Source organism: Antrostomus carolinensis, unplaced genomic scaffold (genome assembly GCF_000700745.2).
Source record: "Antrostomus carolinensis isolate BGI_N321 unplaced genomic scaffold, ASM70074v2 scaffold2270, whole genome shotgun sequence".
NCBI classification, from domain to species: Eukaryota; Metazoa; Chordata; class Aves; order Caprimulgiformes; family Caprimulgidae; genus Antrostomus; species Antrostomus carolinensis.
The window spans coordinates 122,691-141,644 of NW_010288972.1; the positions used below are offsets into that span (position 1 = coordinate 122,691).

Sequence of the window (18,954 nt, forward strand, 5' to 3'; positions counted from 1 at the left end):
ATTTAAGGAACAATACTTCCTAAATAAAAAAAATAATTTCAAGAGAGTATTCCACCATCTTCATTAACAGTGGTCGTTCTGTAATTTGTGTCCTTAATTTTACTTAATCTGTCCCCACAGGCCTATCTATATGTTTTCTATACTGTTATAGTAATTATTAGCTATAATTACTAGGTTTACTAGAGATCAAGCTTCAGATTTGAAGACATTCCCCATATGTTTAGAGCTTCCACTGACATTTAGCAGACAACTAAAATGTGCAGCCTCCTAGATGAGTTTTACCCTCTGCTGTTTTAAGTTACAACTTCAAAATGAGATGAATAAATATCTTGAAACAGTAGGGAACATGAGATGTGATCTTTCACCATGTTGTAGTTTTTTTAATTTGCATTTATGAAACATGGTGTACATTGTACCGGGTAGCTTTAGAAACGATGGTAGGGGAATGGCACGTTGGATCTGGACAGCAGAGTCCTATCATCAACCCCCACTGCAGTGTTTAGGGTTTTCTTGGAAAAATGTTTCCATATTCTGCAGGGTCATATGCTGCTGTCATCTGTAGGGGAAGGCTGCACAACTGTGTGACAAGATCACAGAGTGCTGGAGTCCTATATGAGATCAGTGAGATGCTAAAGGCTTTTTAGCCTCCTCCCCCTTTTAAATTCACACCTGAGCTTATGATCGCCAGCTGTCACCTCCAGAACTGTGGAGTTATGACTTAAAGACATTTTTGTTCTCTGCTTCATGTCAACAGCTGAACCTGAAAGTTGGAGCTTCCATCTAATTTCCAGGGGTTCTTGCAATGCCAGGTATAAATAGATTTATTTAGGCATGAGAGACAGGATTGTCAAAAGCATCTGTGCAGGACAGTGGTATCTAGAGATGTAAAAAAAAAAGAAGAAGAAAAGGGCTTTGAGTTTTGGTTCCCCACTCACACTAACAGCAAACAAGGATTTGTCTTCTCTGTACAGTGGTGATACACAAATATTAATATAGAGGAAAAAATAAAGGAAGCAGCATGTTAGTAACAAATGCAAAATAAAAAGAAACCAAGATCCTCTTACTTATCAGGAACTCTGTTCAAGTTTGCAGCACAAAAATATTTCGGGACCTTTTACTGTACCCATTTTTTAAAAAGCATATTTTGTCCAATGTATGTTGCTCCAAGGCAGTATTATTGCAGGAGCAAAGCCTGGGAAGTTCCTCTTGCATAGCTTCAAAATAATATTTAATCTCATAATAAAGAGCTTTCTTGCATTGACATTTAAACAGCTTGGTTATTGAGGATAGCTCTATAATCACTGAAGCATATTTAGGCATTAGTATCATTGCTCTCTCATAATATACTATAATCTCTGGCAATTAGTCCATGAGGGGAAGTAAAGCCTTGAAATTGCTAATTTATTGCCTCTGAAGCATATTTGTCATTCGTATGCATGCCAGATGACTTGAGTTGCAATGGTTCTTTCAAATGCTAGAGAACATAGGCTGTAAAGAAAACTTGACAGGAACCTTTACTTCCTATCCCGGAATGGCGGTGTCCTGCCGAGCCGCTCTTGCTGTGCGCTCCGTCGTCTGGGCGGGGAGAAGGTGTCAGCCCTGCAGGTCATGAGAAAGATGCTGTGGGGCCAGAACCCGCTCAAGGTTTGAAGTGGCTTATCTCCATGACACACTCAAGACCAGGCTTTGCCTTCAAACACACATGCCTGCCTCTCACCGAGGCAGTGGGGGGCTTTGCCTGCGGGTAGAATTCTACCCTTGCGTCTGACCAGCCTGCAAGCGAGTGGCTCGACTGTTGGTGAATGCAGGATGTCTGTTTTGGCAACGCTGGCAAGAGAGTGATGCTAATACAGGACTGGGCAGAGCCAATTATTCAGAAAAGCCATCAATGAGTCCCTTTTGCTTTTTCTAGCATGAGGTTTGGCTGATGCAGTTACAGGGTCAGGATATTTTGCCATGTGTTTGGAAAGAATGAAAGCGTGATCAACATCTTGCATTTTACAGAAACATTTGATCTACACGCGATCTTATATAGCAGAGCAGGCTGAAGGGTTTGTAAGTAAGGTGGGAAGGAGGAGAATATGATGGGACATGGGATGTGACTGCAAAATATGATTGAAAAGTCAGACAGGTTGGACCCATTGGGCTTTTGGGTTACTGGATGCCTAGAAAACATAATGACCAAGAAGTGACAGTCTTTCCCTGACAAAGCACTCCTCCAGCCCACTTCTTTTGCACAGATGGCTTGTTTTTTAACTGTGCCCTGCCTCGGCTGTGTCAGGGCAGCTGGGCAGGATTTCAGAATGAATCATCTGCAATCACAGCCAAAACAGGGACATTTTGTTGGGATGCAGAACAAGCCATTAAAAACACAAAGCATCTGGTCACCTTTATTAAATGTATAAAGTGGAAAAGCAGCCATCCCATAGGTTGACATGTACGTGAGCAGAACACTTAATTTTTGGAAGTTAAGTAGATTCAAGTTTTAAAATAAAAAATAGGACATTATGTATTAGCTGTTACATTTCCAAAAATTCAAATACCAAAGCTAAATATTTGGTGAGTGTGCCATTTTGGATAGAATTTAAAAACATTTTATGTCTACTGTTTCTGATGAATATTTTGTGTCAGTCTCAACAACCAGATTTGCACATACCTAGCTCTAAAAACAAATTACACTGGTGTAAAGATGTTATTGGGTGCTGGTACAGGTTATTTGTATGAGGTTCTGATATAACTGTGTTCACACTAGTGGATTGCACTGTTTTAACTGCATAGGTGTCTACACCACAGCGCAGATAATGTGTGTAGATTTGACTGAAGAGGTAGCTGAGAAATCTGAGTGATCTACAATTATATCCAAAACAGCCTCGTTCTTGGAGGCAGCATATAGGTCAATAAAAATAGTGTAAAAGGAGCAGAGGAGACACACCAAAATCTTATTCCCCAAAATCACAAAGCATGTCCAGAGCTGCTCCCCACACGCTCCAGCAGTACAGTCCACACTGCTGGAAACCCTGTGCTTATTTGCATCTCACTTTTTCAGGGAGCATAAGGGTTATATCCATTTAATTAAGATGATTGCAAGGAATCATCACCATAAGCATGCCAATAGGGCACTTTCCTGAAACTGGTATTTTTAACATATTTGAGGATTGCCTCTCAGTACTCCTGTGATGAATTGCCAGTGATGCTTGACTGAAGAACGGTTTTGAAAAGCCATTCTACTGCCATCTCAGTTGTGGCAAGAAGGAATCTGACAAAGATTAGCCTTAAAAAGCATACAGGGAGATTCTTGACTGGTAGAAATTGAATCCTTACTCCCACATGAAAATAGTTGCTCCTTGCAATAAATTACTTGGATGCAATTACGGGGGCAGTCAGAGGGGTTACGCTAACTTGTACCTCTCCCTCCATCCAAATTCTGCTTTAAGATGCTCTCTTACAAGCCCACTGAAGTCACTTGTGCAGTAGGGATGTAAAAGAAATCAGGATTTACCCTGTCTTCTCTTCTTTTGTTTTTGGTTCATTGAATTTTATTCCTGTAATTCAATAAATGTGGTGAAAAAGACCAGAGGATATGAATTAAATATGACAGGAGACCACAGGAATCCTGACCTTCTGTCTCACAAGGAAATCTTGAAACCAACCCCCTGCACATACCTATCAGCTTTCCAGCTACTGAAATCATTATAAATACTATTGAAATACAACTAAGTTCAGCTTCTTCATTGCACAGCTAATTGCAACTTTCTTGAAAACAGTAGCTATCTAGAGACCTCACCCTGTGATATGCCTTTGTTTCTTTATGGATGCTTTGTTTTCTTCTTTTGAAAAATGGATTTAACTTCAAATGCTTTCATTCTGTCTATTGTGGCAAAGAGATATGTAGTTAAAACATTTCTCAGCCCAAGACACTCTGAGAAAACTTTAACACTTATGTCTGGGATGTGCGGTCAGCTTTTACTTCAGCGGGCACTTAGGTCTATATTTCACATCTAGATGACAGAACTTATATTACTTTAAAGAGTTCATCTATTTATGCTGCAATTTTTTGAAGACCTGTCTGCTTTTATTGAACCCTGCATGCTGGCAAGCAAAGCTAGCACTTCATCACCAAAATGAAAGAATTTATTTTGACATTTTTCTATTCCTTGACTATATTGGTTGGTCCCATACAAGCCAATCACAGTACAGGAAAATATGGGAACTATAGGAGTGATGACCGCTTGCTAGAAGATTTTTCAGCTTTTAGAATGTCACTTGGCTTCCCTAAGACTTTCCAAGGCATTTGCATCTTCTGTTGATGTTGCATCAAAATTGCATTTGAAAAACATAATAAAATAATGCTTTTCGAATATATCCGTATATAATTGTTATGTATATATATATCTCTGGCTGAGCTCAGTGGGAATCCGTGTACTTCAGGCCTGAAACACAGGCTTAATCTGGGTCTACAAATCCATAATTTTGTCTAGTATACCAGAGTTTCTCAACATAATGCTTTCTCTACCGCAGGGCTACAAATTGCTTCCAAGGTTTACATGCACATGCCTACACATCAGAGTAAAAGTCATCCCCTGTAACACACAATAAGCAATAGTTTGAACACTTAGTAAAAGTAAATGCCTGTTATAGTGCCATAAACCTGTTCAAATGCACAGCAAATGTGTAACAAACTTTGCAATGGATAATCTCTCAGTCAGTGCAAACACCCACACTCACAGTCTCAGGCCAGTCTTACTCTGCTCTCTGCCTACTTCATGAGTAAAATGACCAATTCACCCTTCCATAGAAATGAGGAGGACCATAATTTTGTGTATCTATAGAGGTCCAGTCTGTTGAGTATTCCAGCCATGACTGGCTTCCTTCTGGCACATACAGTATCTCTTGTTCCCTGAAGAAAACATGCAGGAAAGAAATAACAATCTTTCCCTCTATGTAAAAAAAATAAAAAAATAAAAAAATGCAGCCTGCTCTCCTGTCCTACACCTTGAAAATTCTCTCTGTTGTCTAAAAGGGAAAAAAAAAGTAAATAGAAAGGAGCACCTTATCTTATCTTCAATTGAATTTTCCCTGAAGGACTGAAATCCCAGGTAGGTCTGGAGGAACTTGAAGAATCATTGCCTGTAGGTGTTTTCTAAACTCTCAAGGTTGATAAATACAAATTTATCAGAATATTCCCTCTCTTATACATACTTGCTTTCATCTTTATTCTAAATGTATCATCCTTCCACCAGTTCAGAAGGAAGGGGGAAAAAATGAATGAGACTTCTTTGTCTTATAAGCCCCTGGTTCAGTAATAAAGTTATTTTATAAATTTCACTAAATTCTTAATATAAAAAATGAACCTAAGTTTGGAGATAGTGGATCTGTTTTAAGGGCTTTAACTCATTTAACTGATCCGTTTCTCTTTGAGATAATTCCAAAAGTACTTCAGTGGAAGCTCATCTCAGAGCAACAGGGCACCTCATCAAAAGGTTTAAAAAGAAAAGGCGAGGGGAAAAAATCTTCAATAGAGCCTGTGTCCTTTTATCCTTGATTTACTGAGCATATCAGTTACCCCCCTTTGTTAAGAGCTCTTTTCATTTATAGGTATAAAATAAATTCAACCATTTTATCAAGATGTTCTTGTTACCAACCACCAGTATAAATTTTACTTGCTGTAGGTGGGGAAAAGGTTTTCTGGCACAGCAGTTGTCCAATTAACTGGAGTATTACAGGCAGCAGAAATAGTTTGCCCAGTCTCATTTCATGAATTACCTAGATGCATAAGGAAGATGCATTTTCTTCTCACTGGTTTCCCTTTTCTTTTCACTTTGTATTCCTAATCCAATGTCCAAAACCATTGTGAATGGCCAGCAGTAGCGGCAATGGGTAGGCAAAAAGGCATCCATACTGTGCAGGTGGGTTGGGCTGTAGGTTGTAGCTGGCAGTGAGTGAATTACTAATTAGTAGTAAAAGTAAAACAAGTTGTCCTATAAGTAGCAGAGCTACAAGAGCCTTGTTTTCCACAGATCTCTATCCTTAGTGCCCTGCCCCTTCCTACTCCACTGCTGTAATCCTGTCTCTTTGTCTCCTATAGCACTTTAACTAGCAAAGGACGCTCAGATGGGCTCATGGACCTCAAATTCAAATAATCCCCTCTTGACATAACCAGGTTAAAAGTACCATGCTTCACATTCCCTAAAAAGGAGAGGATTTTTCCTGAACAAAGACTGAATATTAAGTCATGATGTGGAAGAAATTGATTCCCATGCTCCCAGCCTTTAAACTCTTCCCTGTTTATTGGTTTTTCCATTGTTTCCACTCTATTCAGAATTTCTTAGTGGACTTAATTTTAAGATGTTTGGGAATACCCCTTTGTTGCCATGACTAATTCCTCAGCTACCCTTGAAGTAAAGAGACATAGAAAACGGAAAAGCAAAACCAACCCAGGGGGACTATCACTGGTGATCCAAGCAGCAGTGCAAGGAGGAAAGTCCCTGCTTGGATGCAAAGAGAGTAGTGGGATGCAGCTGAAGAAGCAGCAAAAAGACCTGGCAGTTTCGAAGCGTTCTGAACAGTTTTGAGAAGATCGTTTTTTGCAAAGTCAGCAAGAAGAAAATGCAATCTCTTTGATAACAGATATCGATGTGAGTTTTAGGTCTAGGGGTAAAGTGAAAGACAGGGTTATGGGAAATTCAACTAAAGTAACTTTAAAAAAAAGAGGATGTAACTGTGCCCTGGGAAACCATGACGGGAAAAGTTTAAAATTATGTTCATGTTGTGCTTGAAAATGGATAAAAATGAAAATGCTATTAATTGTGAGACAGTCAGTCCCAATAACACAGTCAGGTCCTCTACACTAACTGTGGCTACATCCTAGATCCCTCTTTCCTGGTTCAGGTCTCTGAGGAATGCGTTGTCCTTCAAACTTGCATTTTCGTGGTATCTTCTAGATGGAGATAAGTCTGAAAACTCATCTGATAATTTTTTCTAAGCTTACAAATTACTTCACAAGCGGATGTGGAACAAGAAGCAGATGACAAAAAACACTCTGTTCCATACAACCTAATTAAGAGTGAGCTGGAAAATTGTTCTTGAAATGAAAGATCAGTTCTAGTTGTACAGAAGTTTCTTCTATCATCTGGGCTGTATGTGGGTAGATCTGAGTTTATTAACATAAATCAAAACATCTCATGCCCCATGTTTTGTTCAGTTCCTCACATAAATAAAGCTGGTCAGGAATCATTTGTACCTATCAGGATTTTTGCATATTCATAGACCAGAGGAAAAATACCTCTGAATTGTGTCTTGATATCTCTTTTATGAATGACCTCTGAATTTTCTTACCCACTTCTCTCTGCATACAGAAGTTACATATTTATGTGTGCAAAATGACTGTACTTTTATTTTTTGGAGGCCACTGGGACTAATAACAGACTGTAAAGTTTTGCATCCCTAGGCTACTAGGTCTGATCCAGGCCAGGTCAGTACAGATTGAAAATTATCTTCTCTTGGCTGTGCAGTGGTCTGCATGAAATGACTTTGGTCTCAGTCCAGCTCCCTGTGGATCAGTATGTACATCACAAACCCCATTTCTATCAGCAGTCACCGGCAAATTTGCTGGCAGACTGAGCTGTTTTACCATTTTACCTTCACAAACCATTGCTTCAGGTCAAGCTTGGTGGTGTGGCTGTGTGATCCATTTCAAAAGCCCTGTAGGACTTTTTCTGGGGATGAACAGCACAGGTACTGAGAGCTTTCAGAACAGCACCCTTCATAAGCATTGCATCCCCCCAGATTGTACCATATCTTTCTTAAATGGCAGGTGCCTTTCTGAAAAGGTGATCCACTTCTGAGATGGTGCATGTAGACTAGGAAACGATGAACGTCACCTCCATGCAAAGAAACTGCATGCGGGCTCACACCATTATTTCAATAATGACTCACAAAAGGATTCTTCTGGCTCTGCTGTGCTACAGGAGGAGATATCCTGCATTCAGATCCTAACGGGGAAGATCATTATGAGGAGGCCACCCGTGTATTCCCAGGCTTTCAGACTAAGCCGCTTCCCTATTGATTTTTGTATCAATGAACCAGGTGCTTGCTACCTATTAGGCCTGTTGGTGTTCTCCCCCTGGAGCTCCTATTGACCAATTAGACATTTCTACTGGAGCTCTGGCAGTCACAGCGTTTAGGAGCCTGTGTTTTCCTAAACCCTGACAGTGTCCGTGTCAGCACCTGGCTGTATGAGCCATAATAAAGGGTCTTCTCTCACTTCAGGGCATTTGTTGTATGCTTTTGAGCAGCTGATCTATTGTACCGGAGCGTTTAACAAGGTCACTGGATGCACAAGACACAGTGGGTCTCCCTCAGTAGTGGAAGCTGTGTCCCTTTCTTTGAATTCAATAGAATTTTTCAGACCCTTTTATGGACTACTATTTCTATTTGCTCACTTTCTTATCAATGTACAAGCTCCAGAAATTGTCTGTGACAGCTCAAATTCGACTTTGTCAGCCCAAGTTTACCTGAACGCAACTGCTAGCTTCAGTAGGATTGTCCCAGATAGACAAGAGTGGAGTTTGTCTCAATGACTGCCTCTACTAATGAGAACTTATTCAGTCACACCTATTGTCTATAATTTGGTAAGAACTGTGAGCAAATCCCAGGTATCCTCATCTTTTCTCTTATATTTACTTTTACTTCTGGGCTCTGCTGCAGTTTTATTTACCTGACTTAGTCCAAAGTTTTTGTAAGTGGGTCCAAAGGAACCAACTTCATATAGAAAGCCTGAATACCTCTGCCTTTGTTGCTAGTTGACATATTTCCTGTATTTTACCCTTAATTGGCAATGTGGCTATGTCAAATTGCATTTCCCTTCCTGTAGCCTCATTCAGAATCAGTGGAGCTCAATATTCTGTTCAGACTGAGTTATTTGATCTGAATTTTGCAGAGGAATAAACTGCCTGCCAATAACAGTGTCTCTTTCCATCTATTAAGCTTCTAAATGTATATGTCTTTATCCACACTATCTGTGGATCTATGCATAAAAGTGTTAGTAGCTGACTCTCCAGGTAGATCAAACTGCAAACTGACTTCATTAAAACCACCTAAGTATAGGATTTAAGTCAGAGCCTAGTTTTTCATTTTATTTTCTGTCTAACTATACTATCCAAGGAAAAGACTTTATCCTTTACAATCAGACATGTATAAATGGAAAATGCTGGTGTGTTTTCTTATACCAAAGAGCAACCAAAATTTTAGCACATCTTGGACTCTCTTGCTTTAGGTTTTTGGTTTTAGGAAAATCTGTGAAAGTTAGAAGTGGATATCTGTTTATCTGCCTGTGTATAATCACCAGGTTATTTACCAGCTTTTCACAAGGTACATCGCCAACCCCATTCGCTTAAAGTTGACATTGAAGGTTATTCATTAGATCTCATAAAATAGCTTTTCTTTTTTAGATGCTCTTTTTTTTTTCTTTTGCTTTGATCCTTTCACATATGCTCATGCAACTCAGAACCAAGGTCAACCGCAGGTGTTAGCATCATCAGCCCCATACCTGTATATTTTCCATCCACATTGCTGCTTCTGTGGCTTCAGTGCTCTTAGCAAGAGACCAGCTGAGGATACCAGCTGTGTACAGCACATGTAACTCCTCCTGGACTCAATCCATCCAGTCTGTGTGAACAAGAGTTCACATGCACCAGGGTATGAACTTGTTTGGCAGCTTCTGCTACAGGAAGATGCAGGATTCAACCAGTAACCACACTGGTGAGTGCAGACTGTGTGTGGTAGGGAAGTTCAGATTTGAGACTGTGCTTGGATATAATCCTTAAATGTATAGTACAGCTGTAGAAGAATTATAAAAAGGAAGTTTGCAAGTCATGTAAAACTCTTGAGATTGTCAAATATAAAGCTAGTAAAGAATTTGAGGAAAGGTTTCATGTTACTGAATGACTGGGTAGGTTGAAATTCAGTGTTCAAAAATGCAGAGTGATAGACAATGGGAAAATAACGTTAAGTAAATACAGAAAAGAGGAGTTCTAATTTAATTCCTACCATTCAGGTAAAGAGATCAGACAGTGGGTAGGTTTCTGAAAAACTCAAAGGAGTGCTCAGCACCAGTCAAAAACAAAATGAACCCAGCGCACCAGATAGAATCGTTACAATGATCAGGAAGAGAACAAAACAGGATGGAAAAACCATTTTTGTGTTATTGTATAAATCCATAGTCTATCTAAATCTGAAATTACTGCATACAGTTTGGCTGATTCCTGCTTACAAAGGATATAATGGAAGTAGCAAATGGTGACAAAGATCATTTTTATATGGAATAGCTTCTATACAAAGAGTGACTCGATAAGCTAGAACTCAGCTCAGAAAACAGATGGCTGAGGGGGGATATGATAGAGATCTGTGGAACTGTGGATGGTGCATAGAACGTGGACAAGGAATGGTTATTTACTATTTCTAATAACACAGGAACAAAGGGCAACCAATTAAATGATTGCACAGCAGGTTTAAAGACAAAGATAGTGCTTTTCACAGAATGCGTAATTAAATTGTGAAATGGCTCCCATAAAATGAGAATAAGAAAGTAGGATGATTTTGCTTAGAAAAGGGGTCACAGAGTGAGATATGTGAGAGGTCTCTTAAACCATGGGGGAAGGGAAGAAGGAAAGTGTCCTTGCTGTTTATCACAGTATAAGAAGTTTCCCAATTAAAAATCAGGCAGTGGATTTGAAGCAAACAAATAAAGATATTTTTTCTCCTTTGTATTTATAATTAAACTGTGGATCTTCTTGCCAGAAGATGTCACAGAGGCTGAAAGTATAAATGATACCTTTTATTGCCTGTTTCTGCTAATGTCGTTTTTGCAGAACTGTTCAGACTTGTCAGCCAGAGCCCAAATTTATTATTGCAAAAAAGTCAGGAGGCCACAATTGTTCTACAAGGACTATGTTACCCAGGACAGAGAAGAAACCACCTCTGATTTCCAGACAAAGATACTCCCATAAAACAGGTGGTGCAGAATTGTCATAGCCAGCTCTGATCCTCACTCTAAAATACACTGCACTGCACTGAAGTGCTTCTCCATATTTCCAAATGGCTTAGGTTTCTGTTAGCCACTGATCCACTCTGCCCAGATCTGGGAAGGAAAATGATGGAACTGCACAGTGTTAAAATCTTTCCTTTAACATGGTAATAACTCCAATTCAGATGCCTTATTTTTAAAAAACAGAAGAAAACAGCTTTTTTATTGTCTTTACCAGTAGTATTGAAGGACTGCTATTTTGTCTTTTGACATACTTAGCTAGCTTCTGTCCCACACTTTGGACACAAGTCTCTTGTTGAGTACACCATGAAGAGCACGTGTACCAATTATATACTTCTCAGACATGTAAATACTTTCCACTAACTTGAAATAATGCACGTTATACCCAGGCCATTTTACCTTTTGGGACATTTAATTGTGATATAACCATGTTTTTTGGAGCATTTTAGAATAGCAGCTGATCAAAGATGATTATAGTAACAGCAATGAGCCCCACAGATGTTTGTCTCTATATAAAGCTTCCCCAGAGTGAAGTTTAAAATATTCTGAGAGTTTACTCACCTGAATAAACCTGAAGTGGCCCTATTCCAGATTTAAATTGCTTTAACTAGACAGAGGACTTGGTTATCCAGCTGGCCCCGTGATGTATATTAGTAACCCTCCTGATATAGATGTGATTGACCTGCCTTGATAATATATCTTCCCGTTAACTCAATCTAAACCTGTGTATTATAGATGTTTTCATCTCCACCTGAAATATCTGCTCCATAAACAATCTCCCCAGCTCCACTGGGAACAGAATTAGGAGTTTGGTTTTGTATCTTGCCCTTACGTAGCCAACTGCTGGGGCTGGCTGAGCTCTGCGCACCCATCCGGGGTAGCCAAACGCTGACCTCCATCGTGGTTTTGAACTTTGCCTGGCTCTGTTGCTTGTGCTCCTTTGCAGACTGTCCGTGGGAGAGGCTGTCCTCTCAGGTATGATGTGCCTTCGCCCCAGATGAAATGTCCTGAGGAAATGATGTAGGAGTTGTTCTACCCAGTCTAAATCCAATCTCCTATTTTTAGAGAGGCCCCTCCTAGATAAATGTGTTTTGTGATATTTTATTAGGTGAAAAGTGCTGACTGTGTAAAAAAAATCCTGTTCCGAGGTTGATGATCATCTTTTTTACTCTCCATACTACTTTCCTTGTGAATACATTTAATTATATGATGCTGTATTCATTGCCTCGCTGACACTGAAGTGCTCTGCAGTTAAGGCCTAAATACTAAACCAGGCAGAGATTCAAGTGTTGTAAAGTTAGGATAGATTTTTTTTTGCCAGCAACAGTGCTATACTGATTTATGGGAAGCTGGGGAGAGGGTGCTATCTCTTGCCTGCTCTCTTTATTGAATTATTTCTTTTTTTTTTTTTTAATGCCCATATTTAGGTAGCTTGAACAGTAGGGATGGATTTTTTTAATTGCAGATAACTAACTGATACTGAGCGTATTTTTAGCACAAACTAGAAAACTCTTCCCTGGTGGCGAGGGGGATTATAATGCTCACTGACAGAAATTCAGCTCAGGTTTGCTGAGTTTTAGTATGCAAAATCCAATTTTTTTAATGAAAATTGTATTTGTATTTGTTTTCACTTGATTTTATGGAGGCAAAAAAACCTCACAAAGCCAGAATTTGCTGCATTCATTCTTACAGAGTACTGCTCCACTTCATCGTTGGTTTTATGGATAATTGTTGCCCTAAAACTCATACAGCCCTGGGACCATAGTCTGAATACCTCCTTTTTTGAAATAAAAATAACACAAATATACTGTTAATAAATCTCAGATCAGTTGTGAGGCTGTGCGATGGGAAACAGAAAAACCCAGGCAGGGGAATGAGAAAGGGCCCAACAGGCCCGACATGAGAATCAGGCCCAGCTTCTCCTTACTGGGGGAGGAACCTATGTTAGGCCAGTAGCAGCCTGTAGCAGGCCACAGCAAATACTTTAGGTTTATAAAACAAGGATTTACAAAGTTCAGATAGATTTTGTACAAACAATTTGGAAAATAGCAAACTACAGTTACTTTGTGGTAACTTTTACTTCCCTCACAGTCAGCGCTCTCAGCTTTGCTTTTGCATAGCAAAGGCTTTGGCTATAACCAGTGAAATAAATTAAATCGTATTTAATAAAGTACTGCAAGTACTTAAAATTAACATTATTTATAATAATTTTACTTACTAATCTCTTTATAACAAAGTTTCCATTTTGTTTGTGTGCATGTTTTGCTGAACACTTTTGATCAAACACCAAATTTAAGAATTATTATCAGGATGACTAATGTTGAACTTGGCATTTACTGTGAAATTTACTGTATGAATTAGCATATTAGCACAAATTCAGAGGTGAAATAAAATGCTGACATCCATTTGTAAATGTTTGTAAATCCTTGTAAGATTATAGGAAGCAAAGCGGTAGGTTCTTCCCACTCCCCAAGGTAGCTCTGCTCCGTCCTTATGGCACATCCAGGTTTTTTCCAGTATGCTCAGAGGACTGAGGTGCAGCCTGGGGAGAGCTTTGCAGATGGCTCTTGGAATTGCTTTGTGATTTAATGAAAGACTTCAGCATTCAGGACTACTGATGGTTGTGTCTTTAGATGAGTCATGAGCTGAAAAGTCACTTTTTAAGCACAAAGCTCTTTCCCATCCTTTCCACCTTACCCCATCTGCTCCCATAAAAAGGGCAGGGGGAAAAGGAGACTGAATAAGGTCATCAGTGGTTTCATTGTGCTGTTTTAGATGTGCATCAAACTCTAGCATAGCTACATCACATAATGGTACAAAGTGGGTAAAGGAACATTTGTCAGTTCTTAGTAACAGTGATTACCTGCAAACTGAACGCTTGGCTTGTTCAGGGCACAAGATCCTTCCCCAACCTTTTGTCTGCATTTTATCATTAGCACCAATAATGGCATCTGCAGGGAGTAATTAATAACACCCAGAGGGGAAAGGAATTCTGCCAGAGGACATCATTATGTCTGGAAAACTAAAGATGCTGTGTGGTAAGGTCATGAATAAATTGCTTGAGTCTAGGGTGGAGGAGAAGACCGGTAAAAGTACAGTTTCCTACTGCTGCTAATACACTTCTGAAGAGCACGTTAATTTCCACTGGAACACCATTAGGGAAATTAGTTTGTTCTGACAGTTTGTGTTGCTGGATACCATATGTTTACCTTGAGGGAATGTTTGTGAAGAACCACTTTGGGTTAATTGTAAATGTCACAATTAAATAAGTAAATATACAGAACTGTATCTGTGATCTGCATCAGTGCACAGACACTGTGTACCCGCACACTGATGTGCAGTGTAACGTGTGTGCGTATAAATATATACCTTTATGTACCAAATCCATACCAATCAGCTTATCAGGACACACAGACATCAGGTACAAACATCACCTGCATTTTGTCTTTCTGATCTGTTTGTCATTACATACACATGGCACTGCACTGTGCCCTTCTTTCTATTTAACACCTGTACTGTGAGCTCTGAGAACTGAGCATCCAGCTTCCCTGTTGCTGGTGCCAGGTGTTGCACCTCTAATTCATCTGGCACAAAAACAGGCGAGGAGGGGGAGAGGGAGGAAATCAGAGATCGTGTTAAAAATCTCCCATTACCAGAAATTTAAAAATGTTGCCTTTCAGTGTTGTCAGTCCCCCCTAATAATCTGCACAGGAGTTGAGGATGGTCAGCACCTTGACAGATTAAACCTTAAGAACACTTGAACAAACCTGTCGCATAGGTCGTTATCATGCAAACTTGAGACCAAGTTCAATAACAGCCCTGTTAGTCTTCTGCATTGCAAAAGCCTTGAAAAATTGATTTTCTGTTTTGCCACTGACTGCAGTGGAAGCAGGCTTTAGCCCTCCAAGGCAAACTTATTCCCATAGATGGTAGCTACTTCTGAAATTCTTAATTTCATATCCTTAAATAGGCAAACTTTGAGACAGAACAGGTATGGGTGCAGAATTTGATGGGTGGTGTGGACCATTGCTGGATTATTAACTCCCCTCATGGTCTGGGATACCATGTTTTTCCTTTGAAAATGCATTTCAGGGATTCAAAGGCCTGATCCAAAATGTACAGAAATATACAAATCTTTGTATTGAACACTGGAAAAGAATTTTAAAGGCGGTTGGTCATTGTTTGCAGCAGTTAACAGCAACAAAAAAATCTAATCTGTTAGGGCAACATTAATCCAGGGAAAACACTTTCCGAAGTGTCCAGAGCTTGTTAACACAGCTACGACCTAAGGCAGCAGTGTGTCTTAAAGCTCTACTAATATTGTACAATAATAATTTTTGTGGAAGAAAATCTTCCTCTCTCCCTGAACAGAAACAAGACATATTATTGACTGCCATCTGGAAAGATGTATGCTCTGGCCCTCGTGAGTCTATTAATATTTGATGCTGATGGATGTGAGCTGGCAGCCTGAGTTATTAATGGAGTTTGGATCCTTGGACCTAACCCTCAATACATAGGGGAGAATTAGCAATAACAAAAACTGTATGTCCAAACCTCTCGTGGTGCTAGAAAGGTCTGTCATTTAGTTTCAGCAACAATTAGTTAGTACTTCTGAAGTACTCAAAGGTATGGAAGGTCATATAGGTGGGGTTAGTTACATTACTACCACCATTCATTTTGATTTCAAACTGACTTTTTAGGGTTCCAGGGATCACAGACCGCAAGTGGTATCTTTGCTGTGTTGGGATACTCCCAGCAGATTTGGATTTCAAACAAAAAAAGTTCACCCGTGTTAGCTCCTGAGCAGCTGTGTGGAGATGTGGGACCCTCTCCTTGGTTGCACTGAGGTGCCAGCTCACAGACTGGGGCCCGGGAAGGAGCAGAACATTTATTGGATTTACATGGAGCAGAACATTTACTGTAGCTGTTCCTGATGCCACATCCAGTAAAGAGAGTTTTTCAATTGATTGTGTTAGAGTCATATTTGACCCTTGAAATTAGGAAATAATACCTTGGATAGATTTCAGGGGTGTATTTTGATAAACTGGACCTTCTAAGTAAAAATTATTAAGAAAATGAACCAGTTTTGAAAGTTTGTGATGTCCATATGGATCATTCTGACTTGGAAAATAGAGATGCAAAATACCAAGTTATTTATAGCTTGATTTCTTAATATAGCTTTAACATTTTCAGGGGTATATGTTTGATTGAATTAGTTACTCCTTCCTATCATGTATAGCACATCCAGGCATTTCACTACTCTCATTAACCTCCCAATCTTAATAGAAAAAAGAATAATCAACATAAGGAGCACAGCTGTTGATTAATTTTACTAAATAGGATAGAAATATAAAGTACCATATTGCAAGAGTGAAGATTCAATGCACAACGTTTGAAATCAATTTAATAGAATATATAACTCATTAACAACTGGATAGACATACACCGCGGCATTATTCACTTGGGCAGGTGGTGAGAGGGAGGTGGAATTTACATATCTTTAACAGTACCTGAATGCATTTCATTTCATAGGTCATTCTCCCAAATCAAGTTCAAAATGTTAATAACGAGGTGTGCATTTATAATTAATAAAATCTTAGAGCCAGTGCTATAGTTCAAGTGCATTTTCCTCTTATGTAATTAAGAAGTTAAGTGTGTTTGGCAGTTGTCACTCAGAGAACTCTGAAGGTCTCTCTTGTCAAACCCAGGGATAGAAATCTCATTAAGCCAGTTATTTTTTTCAGTTAAGTTTTGTTTGCAAAGTCAGCACATAGAAGGTGGGCAGCCAGGATGACCTACCTCTGTTAGTCCATAAAGTGCAGTATATCAAAGTAAATGCCAAAACTCAAAGGCGTGCTGAATAAAGACGAAACAGCCTGACGTTTAGCTTGTAGACAGCACCTTTTCTTTGGGATACCCAAAGTGTGTGTGGCTGACTGCCTTCCACACAGAGCGAGTCTACAGAAGTCACAGAATCACAGAATGGTGGGGCTGGAAGGGATCTCAGGAGATCATCCAGTCCAACGCCCCTGACCCCCTGCCAAAGCAGGTTCCCCACACCAGGTTGCACAGGAAAGCATCCAGGTGGGTTTGAACATCTCCAGAGATGGAGACTCCACACCCTCTCTGGGCAGCCTGTCCCAGGGCTCTGGCACCCAAATCCGGTGAATCCGCACCAGTCTATTGTGCACAGGGCCAGGGAGAACTTCACACATCCCACAAGCTGATCCCTGGTCACAGGCAGTCAGCTGAGGAGCTGGAAATCCATTCTCTGCTTCCACCCGTGACCCAGATGCTGTTTTGGTTAATCTCATTCCCAAGGGGATATTTTAGCCCCACATCACTATGTTCTACGTTCCTTTTCAAAAGAATTTTCTCTTGCTTCTAGATCACTAGTTCAAATCCGGATAAGGTCAGTTGTCATAGAAATTATTAGCCCTACCAGCAGTTCTGTGTTGTACATGAAATGAGTTGAGAGCTTCATTCACGCAAGATACGGCTCTCTAAGTGGCACTAATTGGCTGTCTAATTGTCACACACAGGAGAAAGGCGGAGGATTGATTAGGCGTGGAGACTGAATGCCCCTCTGCCGTCCCGGGTTCCTGTCGCTCGGTCTGTAGGCGTGCTGGCAGGGTAATGAGGGGCAGCGGGCTTTGGATTTTCTGGCTGTCGAGACAGCACCTTTTACTGCCCGGCCTTTTCAGGGGAACTTGTTTTACTCCACCAAGGTCAAAGATAGCATCTTTTACAAACACCGCTTCCACGCAAAAATCAGAGACTTGGAGGATTTACTTCTGAAACGCCACGTATTTTAACCGTTTCTTTTACTTCCCTCTAATCCCAGGTTTTTAGTATAAAATGGGATGAGTCATACTGGTGCTAGGCAGAACTGCAACAGCAAGCATATGGGGTTTATGGTGCTCAGAAATCTGTTCGTATTTCCTTTTACTGTCTCAGTGTCTGATGCTGTGATATACAGGCTCCTGGAGGTACTTGCCATGGCACAGGGAAGCTGACATTTTGTGCATTTATCTCCTGATAAATGGATCCTCCTACCAAACAGTGAAGCCTCTCACCTGCAAAAATACATTTTGACCAATATCTTTTCCCCTGAGGTATGCTATAGGTCACACTGTGCAGTGTAGTTACTATTTAACTTTGGAGTAGGATAGCTTTCTCTGACACGGAACTAAATTATTAAAGTGTAAAGTTTAAGAGCTACTTTGTAATGTGAAAGTCAGGAGTACATATAGAAAACAAAGGAGCAAAAATACTTTCTATATGCTAATATATGTTGACCAGATGATGAGACTTAGTGAGTAGGTTTAAAGGGGTCATGCTCACATTTTAACTCCCTTGTTGCATCCGATAGATAAACAACATTATTAAGAGCTGTGTCCCTCCTTTCAGCCACACAAACTAATCATTGCATACAGGCAAGCATAATTTATTCTTGAAATATGCTGTATTTCTGTAACATATAAGTGTTTATTCTCCCTTCCCTCACTTACCCCCCACCTAAAGCAGAAATAGGACAGGGACAGTGTGTCCCTGTGTTCTGCTCTGTGTGCCTCCTCTCTGACACATGCATCACTCCTTGTTCGGTGTTCTTCCTACAGTCACAATCTCATGCAAATTAATTGCAAACAAATGCAGGTACCAGCTATGCATCAAAAAGGTCTAATGCACCTGCCATGTAGTTTTCCTCTCTGCTAGTCTGTAGAAGATGAGCACGTACGAGATCCTTTAGCTTTTTAACAACCCTCTTCTTAGAATATATTTTCCAAGAAATGCAGAGCAATCGTTGTGCAGTTTCAGACTGTATATTTTGTGATTAGTGTTCCGTAAGTGATGTTTTGCTTAATGATCTAACATCTGTTCTAGGAGGTTTGTTTTTGTAACTTCCCCAC

General features: G+C 39.9%; 1 protein-coding gene across 1 annotated transcript in view; it reads left to right on the plus strand.

Moving 5' to 3' along the window:
- MEGF11 (multiple EGF like domains 11) overlaps window positions 1-18,954 on the plus strand; it is a gene marked incomplete at its 5' end in the record, with an annotated part of 189,125 nt that overhangs the window by 109,711 nt on the left and 60,460 nt on the right. The window lies entirely within an intron of this gene.